The following is a 21,537-nucleotide window of genomic DNA, read 5'->3' on the forward strand; positions in this document are numbered from 1 at the left end:
GAAATGTTATTTATGTTTAAATGAGTTAATGGGGAAAATGATAAAGAATTACACAGAGAGAATGGTATTGTTGAAGTTGGAAGATTAGGATTATGCATACACATTGTAACAATACAATAATTTGTATTATTATTGTTACCACTGTTTAAAAAGCATCTTGACCCAATACACTGTCTACAAAACATGTATGGCATGAAAAGAAAACTGCAAATAAAACATGAAAAAAGAAAGAAAGAAAAAGATAGCTAGATTTTCTCAAAGGGGCTATGGCCCTTAAAGTCTTGCTCTGCAATATCGCATAGCATCCTCTTTTGAATTATATCTATGCCAATGTTAATGTGACGTGAACATTTGAAATGGTGCTTCAAATAATATTAGCTTAAAGGAAAACTATCCCCTTCATGGATTACTGCCTTGTTGTGGTGAAGGGGCTTGCATAGCTCAATGAAGCTATGAGCTATGCTGTGCAGGGACACTCAAGACGGAGAGGTCATAGCAGAGAGTTCTGACAAAATGTGATCCACTGGAGAAGGAAATGGCAACCAACTCCAGTATCTTTGCCATGAAAACCCCATGGACAATACCAAAAGGAAAAAAGATATGACACCGGAAGATGAGCCCCTCATGTCGGAAGGTGTCCAATATGCTACTGGGGAAAAGCAGACGGCTAGAACTAGTAACACCAGAAAGAGTGAAGCCCTACAAAACCTTATAGAATTGACACCAAAAAATGATGTCCTTATCATTATGGGGGATTGGAATGCTAAAGTAGGAAGCCAAAAGATAACCAGAATAACAGGCAAATTTGGCCTTGGAGTACAAAATGAAGGAGGGTACAGGCTGATAGAACGCTATCAAGATAATGTGATGGTCATAGCAAACACTCTTTTCCAACAACCCAAGAGATGACTCTATACATGGACATCACCAGACGGTCAACACAGAAACCAGATTGACTATGTGCTCTGCAGCCAATGATGGAGAAGCTCTATACAGTCAGTAAAAACAAGACCAGGAGCTGACTGTGGCTCAGATCATGAGCTTCTCGTTGCAAAATTTAGACTTAAATTGAAGAAAGTAGGGAAAAGCACTAGGCCACTCAGGTATGAACTAAATCATATCCCTGATGAATATCCAGCAGAGGTGACAAATAGATTTAATGAATTAGATCTGATAGACAGAGTGCCTCAAGAACTATGGACAGAGGTTCTCAACATTGTACAAGAGGTAGCAACTAAAACCATCCCAAAGATAAAGAAAGACAAGAAAACAAAATGGTTGTCTGAGGAAGCTTTGCAAATAGCTGAGGAAAGAACGGAAGAGAAAGGCAAGGGAGAAAGAGAAAGATACACCCAGTTGAATGCAGAATTCCAGAGAATAGCTAGAAGAGATAAGAATGCTTTCTTAAATGAACAGTGCAAAGAAATAGAAGAAAACAATAGAATAGGGAGGACCAGAGATCTCTTCAAGAAAATTGGAGATATGAAGGGAATGTTTTCTTCTTTGCTGAGCTAGATTGTGTCTTTCATAGTTTTGTTTACAATTTCTGCTACTTTAAAAATAAAAAAATTGCTGCATTAAGCACAATGCTCACATGTTGTAGCATGACATGAAATTGGAATGTAAATATCTAAGGAAACACAATTATCTGCAAGCAAAAAGTAGTCAATGAGGAAAAATAAAGCTAACTAATGAAAAAAAAAAGAATAGCTAGAAGAGATAAGAACCCCTTCTTAAATGAACAGTGCAAAGATAGAAGAAAACAATAGAATAGGGAGGACCAGAGATCTCTTCAAGAAAATTGGAGATATGAAGGGAATGTTTCATGCAAAGATGGGCATGATAAAGGACCAAAATGGCAGGGACCTAACAGAGGCAGAAGAGATTAAGAAGAGGTGGCAAAATTACACAGAACTATACAAGAACAAGCTTAACATCCCTGATAACCATGATGGAGTGGTCACTGATCTCGAGCCAGACATCCTAGAATGTGAAGTCAAATGGGCCTTAGGAAATCTGAGCAACAACAAAGCTAGTAGAGGTGACATATTCCTGCAGAGCTATTCAAAATCGTAAAAGACGATGCAGTAAAAGTGCTATGCTCAATTTGCCAGCAAATTTGGAAAACTCAACAGTGGCCACAGGATTGGAAAAGGTCAGTTTACATTCCAATTCCAAAGAAAGGCAATGCCAAAGAATGTTCAAACTATTGTACCATTGCACTCATTTCACATGCTAGTAACATTATGCTAAAAATCCTAAAAGCTAGGCTCCAGCAGTATGTGGGTCGAGAACTACCAGAAGTACAGGCAGGATTTTGAAGAGGCAGAGGAACTAGAGAACAAATTGCCAACATAAGCTGGATCATGGAGAAAGCTAGGGAGTTCCAGAAAAACATCTACTTCTGCTTCATTGCTTATGTTAAAGCCTTTGATTGTGTGGATCACAACAAATTCTCAAAGTTCTCAAAGAGATGGGAGTACCAGACCATCTTATTTGTCTCTTGAGAAACCTATATGCTGGTCAAGAAGCAACAGTGAGAACTGGACATGGAACCACTGATTAGTTCAAAATTGAGAAAGGAGTCTGGCAAGGCTGTATGCTGTCGCCCTGCCTATTTAACTTATATGCAGAGCACATCATGAGAAAGGCGGGGTTAGACGAATCAAAAGTTGGAATTAAGATTGCCAGGAAAAATATCAACAATCTCAGATATGCAAATGATACCACTCTAATGGCAGAAAGTGAAGAGGAACTAAAGAGCCTCTTGATGAAGGAGAGTGCAAAAGTTGGCTTGAAACTCAACATTAAGAAAACTAAGATCATGGTATCCAGCCCTCTCAATTCCTGGCAAATAGATGGGGAAGAAATGGAGGTAGTGACAGATTTTGTTTTCCTGGGCTCCAAAATCACCACAGATGGGGATTGCAGCCAAGAAATTAAAAGATGCTTGATCCTGGGGAGGAAAGCTATGGCAAATCTAGACAGCATAGTAAAAAGCAGAGATGTCATCTTGCACCTATATGCAACAAAAGTGCATATAGTTAAGGCTATGGTTTTCCCAGTTGCAATGTATGGCTATGAAAGTTGAACGATAAGAAAGGCTGAGTGCCAAAGAATTGAGGCCTTTGAACTATGGTGCTGGAAAAGACTCCTGTGAATCCCTTGGACTGCAAGGCAATCAAACCAGTCAGTCCTAGAGGAGATCAATCCTGACCGCTCTTTAGAAGGCCAGATCCTGAAGATGAAACTCAGGTCACCTAAACTGAAATTAGGTGGCCAATATTTTGGCCACCTAATGAGAAGGAAGGACTCACTGGAGAAGAGCCTAATGCTGGTAAAGATTGAGGGCAAAAGAAGAAGTAGACGACAGAGAATGAGATGGCTGGATGGAGTCACTGAAGCAGTAGGCGTGAGCTTAAATGGATTCCGGGGGATAGTAGAGGACAGAAAGGCCTGGAGGAGCGTTGTCCATGGGGTCAACTTCACAACTAAACACACACACACACACACACACACACACACACACACACGATGAATGTAAGCTTGCCTTTAAGCTAATATTTTCTGAATCACCATTTCAAATGTTCATGTCAGATTAACATTGGCATAGATGCAATTCAAAAGAGGATGCTATGTGATATTGCAGATAGTGATTTATGTATCATTCTTTCAAGTTGATGAAGGAATCCAAATTACTGACAAATAGTATCATAAACAACTATTCTCAGTTAGAATTAAACTGATCTATAACTGGAATGAAGGTATTCTTTGGATCTCATCTGGGCAAACTCTGCTTTACGATAGTCTTGATAGACTGAGATTTGCACTTTTAGGCCATATATATCAAATATATTCCTTGTTGACTCAACAATGGTTTTCAGAGATTTCAGTGTTACTGCTGCAGTATTGACAATATTTTAGAATCCTGCTGTGAATTGTTTGTTGTATCAAATCTTTGCAAGCCTCTCTTCTCCCTCCCCAGAATGAAGCATACAGTGAAATTTCCAATTTACCCATCTACTGATAAAGACTGTTAGCTATATTTGAAACCAAATCTTTCTGCTCTGAGTCACTTGAGATTTCAGCTCATGCTTCCCTTATCTTTGCATATCCATGTATAATGGAGTTGATTGCATCAGCTCAGCATGACTAATCAGTGTCACTTAGCCTTTTGGGTATGTGCAGCCTTATGCCTTGGACACCTTTTCAGTGAGACCTGCATAACACTCTAAAGATTCTATGAAGTATCTTTAGTATTGCATCAAGTTTTGGTATGAAATCAAAGTGATATACAGCTGCACAACTTGCATTGGCTATTTTTTTTTTATCAGCTAAATGGAGAGAATGTCCATAGCATGTTCTCTTATGAAAGTTTACGTTCCACAGCACTTGGCACTCATGTTTGCAATGCTATCATATACTGTATCTGTCCTCTAAAGTCATTGATATAAATGTAATGATAAGCTTCATACCTGAACATTGTACTAGCCACACTAGTATTAGCGTGGCCACGCTTTGGATGTCAGGAACCTTCAATAATTTGCTTCAAGATGTGTTCACCTATTAATCCAATTAGCTCTTCACAAACTGTGATGAAAAATATATTATTTTATTTGCTTATAACTGCAGTCATTATTTAATTTTCATCTCTTAAACTTTCTGCAAAATATAATTCAGTAAAAGATTTAAAATGTTGCAGTTTTTCTTTTCAGGACTGTCTTGGTAGCGGGAAAAATCTAAAAATATGTAATTATATTAATAATACATCTTAGGCATTAATATAATTATTAATTATATTAATAATATATCTTAGGCATGGTGAATGCATGCATGGTGAATCTGTTTTCCCTCCAATGTATATAACGATATGTCCCCTTTTAATTCCATACTCTGGCTATATTCATCAAGCTTAATAACAGGAGCATAAAGGAAAGGAACCACATGAATTTGTTATAGTCTTAATTTGTGGATACTTCCCAAATAATCAAATGTAGTTAAACCATGTGTCAGCACTTCAAGCTGCATTTACTCTAGTGCTGACATAAGAAGACGGAGCAGAGGCGTCTGGAAAGGGACGTTTGACTTTTCACCTACTTATTTTCCCTGGAGATAATATCCCCTAGGAGATGGGATGGGAGGGGGGAAATTCCTTTGAGTGGAGCAGTAGATAGGGGTAGAGTGACTTGGAAGATGGCCAATGAGTGCAGGGGAGTGGGGAATGGAAAGGAAGGATTTTGGGTCTGGAAGTCAGTGTTGGCTACGATGAGTCGTGCTTTGAATGTCGTGCTTAATAAATGGGAGTTTTCTTCAAAGACTTTGTTTGAAATGCAATTTATTTGAGATGACCTCGAAACTTGACACCTGTAGCTTTATCATTTGGGCAAGCTGGAAGTATTAATATTCCCAGTTTTTTCCAAGATCACATCAAGGGGTGATTAACATTCAATGGGACAAAGATGTGTCCTGATTCTTATGATAACAGTTGATTGAAAAACTTAGCTACAAAGAGGAAGAAAAGAGGTCCTGAAATATAACCTATTATTGAGCTATTTGGTAATTTAGAATTAGTGCTATCAAATAATGCTGTTCTGAAGCAGATGAAAAAAAATCACAAAATACTTGAAGTTTTTGGAAAGAAGAAAACATAGCTGTTTAGCAAAATCTCTCTCTTTCTCTCTCTCTTTCTCACATGCACACACACACACACACACACACACACACACACAATCAAATTCAGTTATGATCTAGTTTTCTCCTGTAAACTAATTTTCTTTAACATATTCCTAGATAAACATCAGTTTTACAAATAACACTTGGAAATCTTCAGGATATCCCCCAAGGAGTACTATGCTTTTTGTATATAATTTCTTCTTGTACTTTTCATTATATATTTGTTTTTCACTGGTAGGTTGCTATCAGAGTTGCAGATGTAAGGATGAAATTGTATTCACTTTCATTCAATTCCAGATAAAGGATTCACATTTAGGTGGTGATTATTCTGTAGGATTTACCCAGGAAAATGAAATAAAATGTTTGCAGTGCTAATCTCTATTACCAATGCTTAAGTATAGGAGACTGTGTACTGTCCTGATGCAATGTGCCTTTGTCTTCCATCATATTATTATTAGCAAAATAAACTTCTGTATAAAAGAATATGCTATCCAAACAACATGGAAAGTAAGAAAAATGCTTGGATAAACAGAACATGTTAAGATAACAGGGAGAAGGCAACAAATGCAAATAGTGAAAAAGAAGCTCAGATATTATAACTAAATTTAGAAAGCAGTAAGTCCTCCCTTTTCCTGAACATTATTATTACAAACAAATCATTTGAACGCAAAGGGGAAAAAATCCCAATATGTCATGAGATGCTGCCATGACAACGTGAGTTTGACACCCCTGTTCTAGCTATCGGACATCATCTTAGTGAATTAAAACCATATGATCCAATTGTAATGGAAATATTGAAAGAGCAGACTGTTATAGTCAATGAATCAATTATATTTCCACAGAGATTCTCTTCCACCTTCCTTCTGCAAGTAGCTTCCTCTACATTTTATTATGTACCTTTTCACCAAATGGAACAGCCTCATTGTCAATTATGACAACAATGGATGTAGTAACTATCCACTGGAAGATTACTTGGAATTCTGCAGTTACTCTTACCATTCCCTTCATCTGTCTTTTGGGGAGAACAGTTGCAGGTGGCATTCATAAGGAAAAGCATCTCCTATAAGGAAAGGAGGAGGCAGGTGCTTGGGATAGGGTGAATAAAATGAGTAATCTTACCAAGGGATGGGAGAGTACTTAGAAACCTGGTACAGTGTTCTAAAGGCTGAAAAACTTGGCAAGTTTTAATGAAAAATTCAGAGTTTCATTCATTTTGATCCTAAAAATAGATTGCCTTTCCATTTAAAAAGTAATCCTTTCTACTTGTTTTGTCAGCAAATTATTCTATAGGTCAGGGCATAACAAGAGCCTTTGCAAGATATAATCACAAGTGACATTGTAGTATTTGCAATGCTGCACATTGATTGTATGTACAATATTTAAGACATTACAGCATTGGAATTAGAAGTAAATCTGGGATGTAACATTAGTACAAAAGGTTCTTCTGAAGGTTGAATATATGCTCCAAATAACTCTCATCTCTACTAATAATTAATTACACACCAAAGTGTGAATACATGTCTCTCTGGGTGATCTCAGTTGCTATTTTCTCCTAAAGCAGGGTAAGAAGTTGTCCTTCTTTGCTGCCTTTCTACACTGTCCTTTGTTTCTCACCTCCCAATAAATTTCCAAACTTACTTTTATTTCTATCTGTGGAATTTGTTCTATTACATTGTAATTTCTAAGAAGTAAATGGTGAATTATTTGAATTGAAGAAAAAGTGCAGATAGTCCTTGCCTACCTATTTCATTGTGCAGTGACCATTCAAAGATACAATGGTGTTGAAAAAAATAATTATATGACTAAAATCCCCACATTTATCACTTTCACAGTGTCCTTCAGTCACATGATCACCATAAGATCAGTATATGTTATCCTATGCCTGATCTGTTTTTTAAAGAAAGATTGGAAAGGAAGAAATTACAAGTGAATAAGCAAGCGTGCAATAGGAAATCCCCATGGAAAGAAGCAGAGTCAGGGCTTGGAACCACAGTAGACTAATGTCTACAAAGTCTCTCTGGAAAAAAGGGAAATCATGAAATTACCCACTTATATTCTAGACATCTGCTGTTTATGAGTAGGCTACAGGAACCGAGTTTTTTTTGTGTGTGGTTCAGTGGTGGCATTCAAAAAATTTTACTACCGGTTTTGTGGGCATGGCTTGCTTGGTGGGTGTGGCTTGGTGGTCATGTGACTGGGTGGGCATGGCTTGGTGGCCATGTGATGGTGGGCGTGGCTTGGTGGTCATTTGACTGTATGAGTGTGGCTAAGTGGTCATGTGCCTGGGTGGGTGTGGCTAGGTGTTCACGATCCTAGTTCCCCTACAAGGATTCTTGCATCCAGACCTTTTGCAATCCCCCAAACAGTTATAGGAAACCAGATTCCATACAGCTCTGAACCCTTAAGGCAAACCAAATACAAGTGGTCCTTGCTTAATGACCAGTTGCTTAGCAAGTGTTCAAATTTTCGACTGACCTTCCCAGAACTATTTGACCTGAACCGGTGCAAACCGGCTGAATACTAACTCTGGTGTGGTTGGTTTGTGTTTTGAGCAATGGAAAGTTGAGGAACTTCAATGAAAAACACATCCACAACATGGACACAAGATTTGCCAAACCTCATTTATTAATTACTTTTCGAAATTGCTTTTTAACTGCTTTTGAACTGATAGGAAACTTTGAATCAACAAATTTAAAAGAACTGGATGAATTTCTTTCAATCTGTAGTGAAATCAGTTTTAAATGCAAGTTTAAGGTGTTAAAAACATTTATTTATTTTTTTCTTTTTGGATAAAGAACAAAAGAGTGATTAGAATGTTGATTTTAGAAAGTTTCAAATGTAGTAAATCATTTAAAATAAGATTATGAAATCAATTACAAGCATCTTTCCATGGGAAAATGCTATTGTTTTTTAGAATAAAAATAAAAACAATAGCATTTTCCTATGTAATGATGCTTATAATTGATTTCATAATCTTATTTAAATGTTAAAATAAACAGTTAAAATCAATTATGCACATCTTTCCATGGAAAAATGCTATTGCTTAAAAAAATGATACATTGGGATTTTGAAAGTTGGACACCAGAGGGACTAGAGGAAATGAAAGATAGCAATCAAAAGAGACTTACTATTATAGAATGGAGCAAAATATTTTAACATTGCACACACTAAAGGATTTTTTTTTTTTGAAACAATGGATTGAGAAGTTAATTTTAAGAGTATCTCCTATTATAAATAGACTGAGTCTAAAAGATGTTATGGAAGTAGAACAAGTTTTAGTGGAGAAGACTGAGACTGATTTGAAAGTGGATTTAAAAATGACAGAATATAGGAATGATGTGGGGGGGGGAGAAATGCTACATCAGATATACAAATAAAATTGGTTGTATTAATAATTAAAAGGAACATACAAGTACCAAACAAAAGAGTGATCTGGGTAACTTTCCTATATAGGTATTATAAAATCGACCTTTTAAATTTTGAAGGATTTTGTGAGAAGGAACAAAGTTTTTTTAAAAACAACAACAAAGTTTTAAGACATTATTTGAAGGGAATAAATATCAAAATGGTTAGAAGTAAAAGTTCAAAAGTTAGTTTATTTGATCAAAGTTGAAATATCAATGTTATCTCTGGTAACCCTTAACGGACTTTTGCAGGACTGAAATGATTATGTTTTGTTTTGTTTTGTTTTTTTTTTAATTTGATTTATATGCCGCCCTTCTCCGAAGACTCAGGGCGGCTTACAATGTGCTCAGCAATAGCCTTCATCCTTTTGTATATTTATACAAAGTCAGCTTATTGCCCCCACAAACTGGGTCCTCATTTCACCTACCTTAGAAAGGATGGAAGGCTGAGTCAACCTTGAGCCTTGGCGAGATTCGAACCCTGCAGTAATTGCAGGCAGCTGGTCTTAAGCAGCTTAATAACAGGGTGCCTTAAACCCTAGTACTACCAAGGCTCTTAGTTTTTTGAGTTTATTTATAGATAAAAGATGGGATGTGGGAGGAAGATATTATTTGTTGTATTTTAAGAAAAGGTAACTTTCTTTTTCTCTCTATTCTCTTCTTTTTTAGTTTTTATTGGTTTTTATCTTTTAAATTGTATTATTTAATAGAAGTATTATTTTAAAACAAGTGAGTGCTGTTAGAATAATTTGCTGGTCTCTCCTTTGCTTTCCATTTAGCCAAGCATAGAAATCATGTGTTCTCATTTGGTTCAAATGTCTTCAGTCCTCAGGAAACATTGAAAACAATCAGAAATGTAAAGTTCCATAATAAAACTCTGGTAGCTTTCTAGATTGCCCTTTGCAGAAACTGAAGCCTCATTTCTTTCTTTAATTTGTGCACCAACCTTAAAATGAGTAAGATTGAATGTGTGCTCCCAGAGGCAAGACTTGGCCCCAAAGCAGCAAATAGATCCTGTGGCTGTTTGTGGTTTGTCCCAAATTAAAAGCACAGCTTGTATATTGATAGCATGGTATAAATAACAAGTGTGATCTTAGAGAGAAGAAATAAAACCATATAATTCATCAAAAGACTTTTGTTTTGTTTTTTCTGCTATGTTTTCCTCCCAAAGGAGCTTAACTGTATACTAACACAGTCATATTTCTACATTGAGTGAAAATGTACATTGGGCAACAAGCAAGGAATAGACTATCTTCAGCTTTATTTAATCACTTCACTTTCCATTTGAAAAGTAATTCATCATGGGAAGTCAGTGGGGTATAGAGAGCACTAATTGCAGCAAAATATCAAGGACAGTTTTCCTCTGTCTTAATTAAATATTAATGAGTGAAGTTATTTGCAAACGCAGGCTGCTGGGGTGGACTTGCCTGTCCAGGTTTAGTAAATACTGACATTGGGGTGTCAAAATAAAATCCCTTAATTGATTTATACAGGGATAGCTTTTTTTAAACTTTTGCTTCCTTTAAAAGAAGGCCCCTGAGCTGACACTTCTCAAAGCTTTCTTGGATAATTCCCCAATGAATAACTTATACAGAGACGTTACCTGATCAGTTTCTAATTGTACAATTGACTATGTTTCTGGACTGAGCAATGCGATATGACAAGTGTCTTCTTCTTAATGACAATTCTTATTTCACCATAAGAAATAACAATTCCTAAAGAGAGGTGGGGGGAGAGGGAGACAACAATCAATCAATTGGATAGATTTCCATAGAATCCTTTAAAAAATCAATTTCTATTGCTATATTACTATGTACAGAGAATTTGAATATCTTTGCACATTATAGAATCTATAGGACAGTGATGGGTAACCTTTTTGCCATTGCATGCCAGGAGCGGGAGGGGGGTCGCACGCGGGCATGCCCACACCCATAATTCTATGCGCCCTGCCCCCACGCATGTGCACGTGACCGCCCCACGCTCCCTCCCTCCTGGCATGCGATGGCATGGTAGGCCCATTTTTGCTCTCCTCAGCCTCCAGAGCCTTTCTAGGAGTCTGGAGAGGGCAAATATGGCCTTCCTCAACCACCCAGAGGCCCTCCAGAAGTTGGCAAAAGAACCATTTCTGGCCTCCGGAGGGCCATTTTCACCCTTCCCAGATACCTAGAAAGGCTCTGGAGGCTGGGGAGAGAGAAAAATGGGCCCTTCCCCACCACCACCCCCGAGGTCCTCCGGAGGCAGGAAACAGCATGTTTCCCTGCTTCTGGTGGGTCCAGAAGGCCCAAAAATCAGCTGGCCGGCATGTGCATGCACTCCGGAGCTGAGCTCGTGTGCCCAGCAATATGGCTACCTGTGGCACGCGTGCCATAGGTTCGCCATCACGGCTATAGGAGAACAGAGGATTTCTGATGACTAATATAACAGAAAGGCATGCAATTACTCATGTCCCTATAGAGTTAATAGGAGGGAATTCCACTGCGGGAATCTGTTTTTGTTTCACCTAACCAAAACGCCCCACTGTAAATAACAATAAAGAAAGATGAATCTTTTGTTTTATTTCCTCTAGAAAGAAATTGGAACTAAATAACTGGTGCTATTATCTAGAAACAAATAGGACAGCTTTCTTAAGGGACTAGAACTCGTTTTTCCTATTTGTAAAGAAAGATAAATGAGATGATTAGAGTGATCAGTTATAAAATGTATATTTGGGTGTATCCTTTGCATTTATCTTTGTTGCTGGTGACCTTATGACTCTGTCCAGGTGGTTTCTTTGACTACAGTACAGAAGCAAATTGCTTTCTTCCAGGATATTTTACTACTTTCCAATCTAGTTTTCAGCTCTGGTGTTCTCTGATACCCTTCCAGACAAGTCTTGACCATATCCAACTCTGCTCATTTTCCAGGCCCAAACAAGATAAGCCAGATGCTACTATCTGGATGTGATACTATATCCAATTTCCCTGAAACGATAATAAATGTCTGCATACGTTAGATAGATAGGAAGAAAATATTTGATACTGTCAATTGGAAAGGGATGTGTGTCCTTATTGACAGTTATTTTCAGAAGTGAATAGGATGGAGTAAGGCTGAGGAAATGCTTTCATTTGGTATCAAAGGAGAGTCACAAGATGCTTTCATCCTCAATAGCCATTCTCTAGTAGGTCATTTGCATTTATAAATTTGATAAATAGGCACATTAAACATATGCATATATCAACACTCTTTGGCTGTGGGTTTATTTTATAATGTGACCTCTTGCATCATCATATACATCAATCAGGCCAGAGATCATCATCAAAGTGGAAAAATTATTTATACTTGCATGACATGATTTGTCTATGTATTAATTTATATATACATAAATACAGCCAAGAGCATATCTCCTGTTCTAGCAGGTAGCATTTGTAAAAGCATTTTGCTATTGTGGTGTGAGAAGGAGCAAAGTGGTTGTGTACCACACATAAAAATGTGTTATTTGACTGGATAAAGTTTGTGTCAACTTCTCTAGTCTCCTGATTTTACCTGAACCATCACTGCTTGAAATGCATGCTAATTGTAGTGGTATGTGAGAAAGGTCTTGGAAAGTAGAAAAGCTACAGACTAGACAACAGTCACACAAACCGAAGCTGAGTTCACAGAAGGAATGTGGATGTGCCAAATAGCAATAGCACTAGCACTTATATACCGCTTCATAGTACTTTACAGCCCTCTCTAAGTGGTTTATAGAGTCAGCATATTGCCCCCAACAATCTGGGTCCTCATTTTACCCACCTCGGAAGGATGGAAGACTGTGTCAACCTTGAGCCGGTGAGATTTGAACTGCCAAACTGCAGTAGCAGTCAGCTGAAGTAGCCTGCAATACTGCACTCTAACCACTGCGTCACCTTGGTTCTTATATCACAGAAGAACACCCCCCCCCCAGTTCCTTGGAATGTAAAGGTGAGGGGGACAGGTGTACTTTCAGAATTGCAGGACACTAATTTACATTACCAACCTGTAACTATCCTCCACAAAAGCTTTATTCTGAAAAATAAGAGAAATCATGCCATTTTGTAGCTGTTTTGTTTGCTAAGAAATTCCTTTTGGTTTTTAAAGATGTTGTTAATTTATACATGTGGTAATATGGCATCTGGGCCAGACTTTAAATTGGGAGATAGTTCAATGATTGCCACATTAGTTCAAATGGAAGATGACTGTGAAATTAAAACAATTACATTTCCTTTCTCCCAAAAATGGATTAGATAAAAAATATAATACCCACAAAGTTATATGTAGTGACACATTATATAAATGTATTGAAAAACATATACATGCACATTATACACATACAAATTAAATGATAACTACTTTTTAAATTAATTGCATGTAAAATAATTTATTTATAAAATTGATTTTACCATCTGAAAATTTTCACAGACCATTTTCTCTCAAAGACTTAAGCATTTTCATATACAACTACTCAACCAGTTACACAAAATCCACTCCATCCTTCCCCTGTAAGTAAATTCCAATTGTTTAGATGTTACAAACAGGATGTAAATCATTGTTGAATTAAAATCCCAAGCCATTTCATCTCCAGGAATGAGATATTTGTTCTCTTATTCTTTAAACAGCAACATAATGGTATCTACTTTTTAAAAATAAATGTTTCCTTATGATGTAAAAACAAAATTTATGAAAGTAAAAATTAAATGGAAAAATTGAATCAGAAATTTGAAGATCTGAATCAGAATGTGATGCTTTAGATCAAGGAACGTTGTGACTGAATAATCTGGTAATTGCTTGAAAGGCAACAAGAATTACTCACCTTGAAAACTATAAGTAACTTGGAGCAAATGTACAAAGTATTTTGAAAGTAAACAAAGCTCTTCAAGATGAACTGATCAAAATAATTTACCTTTTTAAAAACATTTCTTATAATAGTGAGGAAGATAAGCTTCTATCAGCTTCCATGGGGAAAATATGAGCTTTTTACGCATTATTTTAGCTTTAATAAACTGCCTAGGGTCCACGAAGAGTGAAGGAACAGATAAATTGTACACAAATGCATGTATGTATGTTGTCTTTCTGAGATGGTCAATTTCACATTTTCTGCCACTGATGGATTACCACAAATTTGAGATGAGTTAGGAGATGAGGTAAACCCAGTCAAGTGTTGAGCCAAGGCAGAAATTCTGGAGAATATCAGGTAAAGAGACCCACAATCTTGTGGTAATCTTTATTTCTGACATGCCTGCTGGCTCACCCTTGGATCAGGTGGTTGGATTGCATCTGTCCTTGACTGGGAGATGTTGGTGGTTAATAAAAAAACATGCTTCTACTGCTGAATATAACAGGATGAATAGATATAAATGACTATGGAACATGTAATGTCCATGAAAGTTAATATTGATTCATTGTTTTTTAAAGATAATTCTTTTAATAATTTCAATTTATTGTACACTGTCTAAAGTCACACTATTTGAGATAGTGTTGTGGCCTGCCAGTGGCCTGCGTGGATCGTGGCTGATCCCAACGACGACGAGGCTGGTGTGGTGTCACGCCAGCAGCCTGCACAGCCGGCACTCGCGTCGGACAGCAAGGAGGTTGAAGAGGATGTGGTGCCAGAGACAGAGACTCAGCCAGGGCCTTCAGAACCTCCAGAGGCTCCTTCAAGTGGAGAGAGCGAAGTGGAGGAGCCTGTCCTCAATGCTCGAGCACGCAGGGCTGCCAAAAGGCAGGACTGGCTACTAAGGAGGAGGAGGTCTCCTTGAGAGTAAGGCTTGAGGATAATTGGCCACTCCCTTAGCCTATTTAAGTCACACGCCGTTAATAAGTTTCTTGCTGGAAACAACTTGTAATTATCATCAGAGCATTTTTGGAAAAGTCTTATCGTATCTTGTTTTCTGGGCTGGTTGCCAACCTTTGTCGGACTTTGGTTTATTCTTGCTACTTAATAAATTTGATAAGGACCGTTGGTGTGTGTCAATATCCTCAGGAATCCGGAGCTGGGGCAGAACAGATAGTGACTATATAAATTTGATATATAAGTTAAATTTTATGTTTATTATACTTACGGTGGTAACCCCACACTCACATATCAGAAGTCAAATACTTTCACCAAGTCATCCAACTGCGTAACATTTTTAATTAGATACATTGTTTTATTGTCCTATATTTTCTTTCTCAATAATGAATTGTTGCATCAAGCTATCTTTTTTTATTATAAAAGCTGATCAAAGACCATAATAAAGATATTTTACTTGATTTTGATTTGATATGTACATAAATGATACACATGTTGAAGAAAAAACTGCATCATCAAGTAATGTTGCAGATGAATCAGGATACCTGTTTTTGCAAAATGCTAATCATTCAGATGCCTTAATAATAACATAATATGCACATTAGACAACATTAGAGAACTTCTTCCTTGGCAAAAGATAATGATTGAGTCAGGAAGAAAATAAAAATGAACTTCCCTCAGCTTTTTGTATAAACAGTTTTTACAAAGCTGTATAATAATAATAATAATAATAATAATAATAATAATAATAATAATAATAATAATAATAATAATAATAATAATAATAATAATAATAATAATAATAATAATAATAATAATAATAATAATAATAATAATAAAAAAAAAAAACTAACTTGGAACTGGTTAAGATCAGGAGTACTGAAAAAAGAAACAGAAAGCTTTATTTTGGCAGCTCAAGAACAAGCCCTAGCCACAAACTGAATGAAAGCAAAAATTCAACATGTTACCACCAACAGCAAATGCCACCTCTGTAATGAGAAAGATGAGACAGTCGACCACCTGATCATGGGTGCAGCAAAATTTCACAAACTGACTACCCTTAATGCCATGACCGCGTTGCTAAGATCATTCACTGGAAATTGTGCCAGAAGTTTGGATTTGAGTACAGCAAAAACCACTGGCAACATCAGGTTGAGAAAGTTTTAGAGAATGAGAAACTCAAGATCTTGTGGGACTTCAGGATTCAGACTGACAGGCCCTTGGTCCACAACACACCTGACATAACAATAGTTGAAAAGAAAAAATATGGTTCATTGATATTGCAATACCTGGTGATGCACGGATTGAAGATAAGCAGCAAGAAAAAATCACAAAGTACCGGGACTTGCAAATTGAAGCTGAGCGATTGTGGAAAAAGAAATCATGTGTTGTCCCGATTGTAATTGGAGCCCTTGGAGCAATACCCAAAGGGCTACCCACTATTTAGAAATTCTAAATTTACCGGACTTGAACATTTTGACTCTCCAAAAAAACCACCTTACTCGGAACAGCTTACATCCTCCGATGATACCTTAACAGTTCCTAGGTCCTTGGTTAGGACTCGAGCTGCTGAGTTATTAACCAGCCTCAAAGCCTGTGAATCTCACTAAAGATTTAATAATAATAATAATAATAATAATAATAATAATAATAATAATAATAATAATAATAATAATAATAATAATAATAATAATAATAATAATAATAATAATTGCTACCACTGACAATCATTTTGAAGAAGATGAACTGTGGATACGAACTTGCAAAGAAAGGATTGAAAATCTCGCACTTGATGTATATGGATGATTTGAAGCTGTTTGGTAAAACAAAAGCTGAACTGAATTTATTAATTAAAAACACAAAAGAATTCAGCCAAGACATTGATATGCAGTTTGGAATTGACAAATGTGCAACAATAGCAACCAAAGCAGGCAAGATCATAGAAGAGGATGGAATAGAACTAGAGAATTAAGAAATGATAAAGGCAGTAAAATCAGAAGAAGGCTACAAGTACTTGGGGATTTTAGAAGCCTCTGACTTAATGCATAATAAAGTCAAGGAATTAACTTCAGCCAAGTACATTCGGCGAATTCGTAAGATATTAATGTCCAAATTGAGTGGAGGAAACATCATAAAAGCCATAAATACCTGGGCTATACCTGTCATTAGATACTCTGCAGGAATAATTGACTGGACCCAGATGGAGTTAGACAATTTGGACAGAAAAACAAGGAAGCTTATGACAATGAATCATGCCTTGCACCCTAAAAGTGATGTTGACCGATTATATTTACCAAGAGCAGAGGGTGGTCGAGGACTCCTACAAATAAAGCAGACTGTGGAAGAAGAAAAATGCAGCTTGAATGATTACATCCAGAAAAGTGAAGAACCAATGATTAAGGAAGTAAATAAAGGAGGTCTTTTAAAGACAACTAAAACAAAAGCAGAATATAAGAAAGAAGTAATTGAGCAGCGAGCTGAAAATTGGAAACACAAAGCTCTGCATGGCCAATACTTGAAAAGTATTGACGGCAAAGCTGACAAGAAACTAACTTGGAACTGGTTAAGATCAGGAGTACTGAAAAAAGAAACAGAAAGCTTTATTTTGGCAGCTCAAGAACAAGCCCTAGCCACAAACTGAATGAAAGCAAAAATTCAACATGTTACCACCAACAGCAAATGCCACCTCTGTAATGAGAAAGATGAGACAGTCGACCACCTGATCAGTGGGTGCAGCAAAATTTCACAAACTGACTACCTACAATGCCATGACCGTGTTGTTAAGATCATTCACTGGAAATTGTGCCAGAAGTTTGGATTTGAGTACAGCAAAAACCACTGGGAACATCAGGTTGAGAAAGTTTCAGAGAATGAGAAACTCAAGATCTTGTGGGACTTCAGGATTCAGACTGACAGGCACTTGGTCCACAACACACCTACATAACAATAGTTGAAAAGAAAAAAGTATGGTTCATTGATATTGCAATACCTGGTGATGCACGGATTGAAGATAAGCAGCAAGAAGAATCACAAAGTACCAGGATTTGCAAATTGAAGTTGAGCGACTGTGGAAAAAGAAATTGTGTGTTGTCCCGATTGTAATTGGAGCCCTTGGAGCAGTACCCAAAGGGCTACCCCGCTATTTAGAAATTCTAAATTTGCCGGACTTGAACATTTTGACTCTACAAAAAACCACCTTACTCGGAACAGCTTACATCCTCCGACGATACCTTAACAGTTCCTAGGTCCTTGGTGAGGACTCGAGCTGCTGAGCTATTAACCAGCCTCAAAGGCTGTGAATCTCACTAAAGATTAACTAATAATAATAATAATAATGCATTAACTAATGATTATTAATGATAAATAGTAGTAGTAGTACCAGCTGTAAATCTGTTTATGATTGCCTATAACTATAGTTATAGTTAGCATTTTTAATAATAGTTAGAATTTTTAATGAAATTAAAAACAACAGTTCTCAATTCTTACTATTATGAGTTGCTTTTATTTTCTTTATTTTCACTTTTTCTTTAACAATGTGGGTTGTCATAGGGAGGTGTGTGTTTGTATGTATGTGTTTTAATTGCTTACTCAGTGTCAGCCCAATGGAGGTTTGGTGCTTACTGATCATGACATTTTTATATAGTACAATATTTATTCATAGCACAACAAAGTCAGACAGCTCTGCTTGCAACCAAATTAATTCAATCCCTGATCTCTGTTCCTATAAGTTTTCTAGAACCCATAAATGCTCATTAGAGCCACCTGAATGTCCTTTTGTTCAATCTAGTTGGATTATTTGGATGGGGAAAAAAGTTTAAGAGTACTTTGCTTGGTATCTACTGATAAACATGTAATTCATGTTTGACATTGCTATAAATATCATTTAGATGATAGGGGGAGTCTTTTTTTTTTTTTTGCATTGCATTGCATTGCACTCATCAGTTGTCAGTGTGATCACTCAGCTCTGGGATTTATTTACCTTCAAATGTCCCTTTCGTATTGTCATCTGTATTTAACACTGATGTGAGAATTGCTATGGATTAATAACTTCTAAAATAAAAGTCGCTCCATTTTCGTTGGCAATTTTTTTTTTCTTTACATGCATGTATTCAATTTAAAATGATAATGTCATGTTGGGGAACATTTTAGAGAAAATAAAATTGGGGAATGCTTCACTCATCTTTTGCTCACCATTTCTGTACTAAAATCATTTACAGATTGTTGTTGTTGTTTATTATCTCTTAGATGTATTCTTGCTTTTTTTTAAAAAAAAAAACCCTGCAATGCTGTATTTCCACTGATTAAAATGGGAGGGAGCAATTTAATCTTCTCCTCACACAGCTCACACAGACCTTTAAAATCTCTTCTAGAGGATATTTCCAGCCTCTGCATTTAAAAGCACATGGGGATTACAGAGAAAGAAAAAAGGAAGTTGTCCCTTGGTGTGTGTCTGTATGTGCTGTATATCTTGCCCTTCAAGAAAGTGATATACCAAAAAGATATGAAATCTGTGAAAAGGAAGAAGAAGAATGGGAGTCATAACAGTGCCAGCAATTAAAGGAAAAGAAGTGTGGGGTGGGAGGAATCGCAGTGGAAAAAGCCTGAACAAATAGGGAAAGTTTAAAAGCATCTAAAATGAGTAGATTTCAGAACTGTTTTGACATAAAGCAGGCTCCATGCAAACAGCAAAAGTAGAGTTCCAGATGTTGGGTAGTATGGTCCCATTCTGATTGACCCTTCACCAGGGATAAAGAATTGAGGGCATACTCAATACACAACTGCTAGCCAGGCCAACTTCCAGAAAAAAAGAGTTAAAAAAAAGACTGAACCAAACAAGAAGAAACAATCCGATTAGAGATGAAAAGGAGTAGAAAAGCAGAAAATAGCAAGATTAGAAAGGAAAAGAGAAAAATAGCAGAGACTGAGGGAGAGAACTAACCATGTGATTAAAGACTTTTCCACACAACCTTCTGGTTATGGATAGGCTAGAAGAGGAGTTGACCAAGGAGTGAATCATGATTTCCTGCTTTGCTTCAAAAATGATGTTTTCCAACTCACATTAGTATAATTTTTGCTATTAAGGTTTTCTGCATCATTTTAACTCAGTCTTTGAACTCCTATTGATCAGTATGGAGATCTAATGGTCCATATTCCTTTCTAGTCACCACTCTACCTGGACGTTTTCATGCAGTCTGCATCCTAGACAGGGGTGGGTTCTACTTACCTTTACTACTGGTTCGCAACAGGGCCATGCACGCTCACTTCACATGCGCAGAAGCATTTTCATGACATCAGGATCAGTGGGCAGAGCCTCCCGCTGGTTTTACTACCAGTTCTATAGAACCAGTGCGAACCGGGGGCAACCCACCACTGATCTTAGAAAAGGAATATATGCACAGTTTCTACCGACAAAGGCCTCAAGTTTTTTGCAGATTTCTTTACATATCAATACATGTGGATCTAAAGCACTCATCTGGTGGGGGAATATGAAATTAGTAGTTTCTACGGCATACAAAGAAAACATCTACAAGATGAAATACAGGTGGCATCTCCCCCCCGGTAGACTAGCTAAAATGTTCACTGGACAGTCTGCTGAATGCTGGAAGTGTGGGTTTGAGCGTGGCACCTACTACCATCGGTGGTGGATGTGCCCGAAAGCAGTAAAATTCTGGGGAAAAATAAAAAAATGGTTTAATGAGATTTTAAATCAAAGGATTGAATGGCGACCAGAGACATGCCTGCTCGGCTCCAAACCAGAAAATATTAAAAAAGACTCATGGTATCTTGCATTACACATTATCACAGCAGCAAGATTGACATAAGCTCAACTTTGGAAAAATCAAAATATCCCATCAGAGGAGGCAATTATAAAGAAGATTTTAGAATGTGCAGAAGCAGATAAATTGACTAAAAAACTAAAAGATAGAGACCAAACACAAACATGTTATCCTGGGAAAAATTATATATTTGGCTAGAGAAGATGAAATTATAACTCAAACTAGATGAGAAACTATTGAGAAACTTATACTATACAAGTAAAGTGAGGTCGGATAGACCTAATTGATTTATAAAAGTATATAAGTTGTTCTGTCTTCCCCAGAATTTAATATAGATATACTGTACCGAATACTAGTTTATTAAGGTACTACTTATAGGTATGCTTGTTTTTTGTTGTGTTGTTCTGTATGTTATTTATATGGTGTGTTGTCTTCCTTTTTTAATGGAAAATGTAAATAAAGATTATTTTTTAAAAAAAAAATAAAGTTACTCATTCCTATCTTCACACAGAAGTGGTGTTAATGGTTAGTACAAAGGAGAAATAGTCGAAGGTGAATCAATGAATGACATCTGTTTTTCCTTCTGCTGACAAAAAGAAAGATGAGACTGTGATGTCCTTTCCCTCTACCCCACCCCACATACTAGTTGAGTGGTAGATGTAACACAGCATGTGACATACAAGGGGGATCAATGGAGGTGCATCATTAAAAAGGTTTGTCAGTAGAAATCATGTACAGGTAGTTCTCAGGTAATGGTGGCAATTTGAATTTCCACTGAAAAGTAATGCATTGATTAAGTGTGACATCATGTCACTGTGTCACCTAACAACAGTAATTCTGCCAATCTTGGATGCCATCTTAACCTGAAGACTACAGAAGTCATTAAGTGAGAGGGAGG

This window comes from Pantherophis guttatus, chromosome 2, assembly GCF_059756535.1.
Source record: "Pantherophis guttatus breed Tessera chromosome 2, ASM5975653v1, whole genome shotgun sequence".
Classification (NCBI taxonomy): Eukaryota; Metazoa; Chordata; class Lepidosauria; order Squamata; family Colubridae; genus Pantherophis; species Pantherophis guttatus.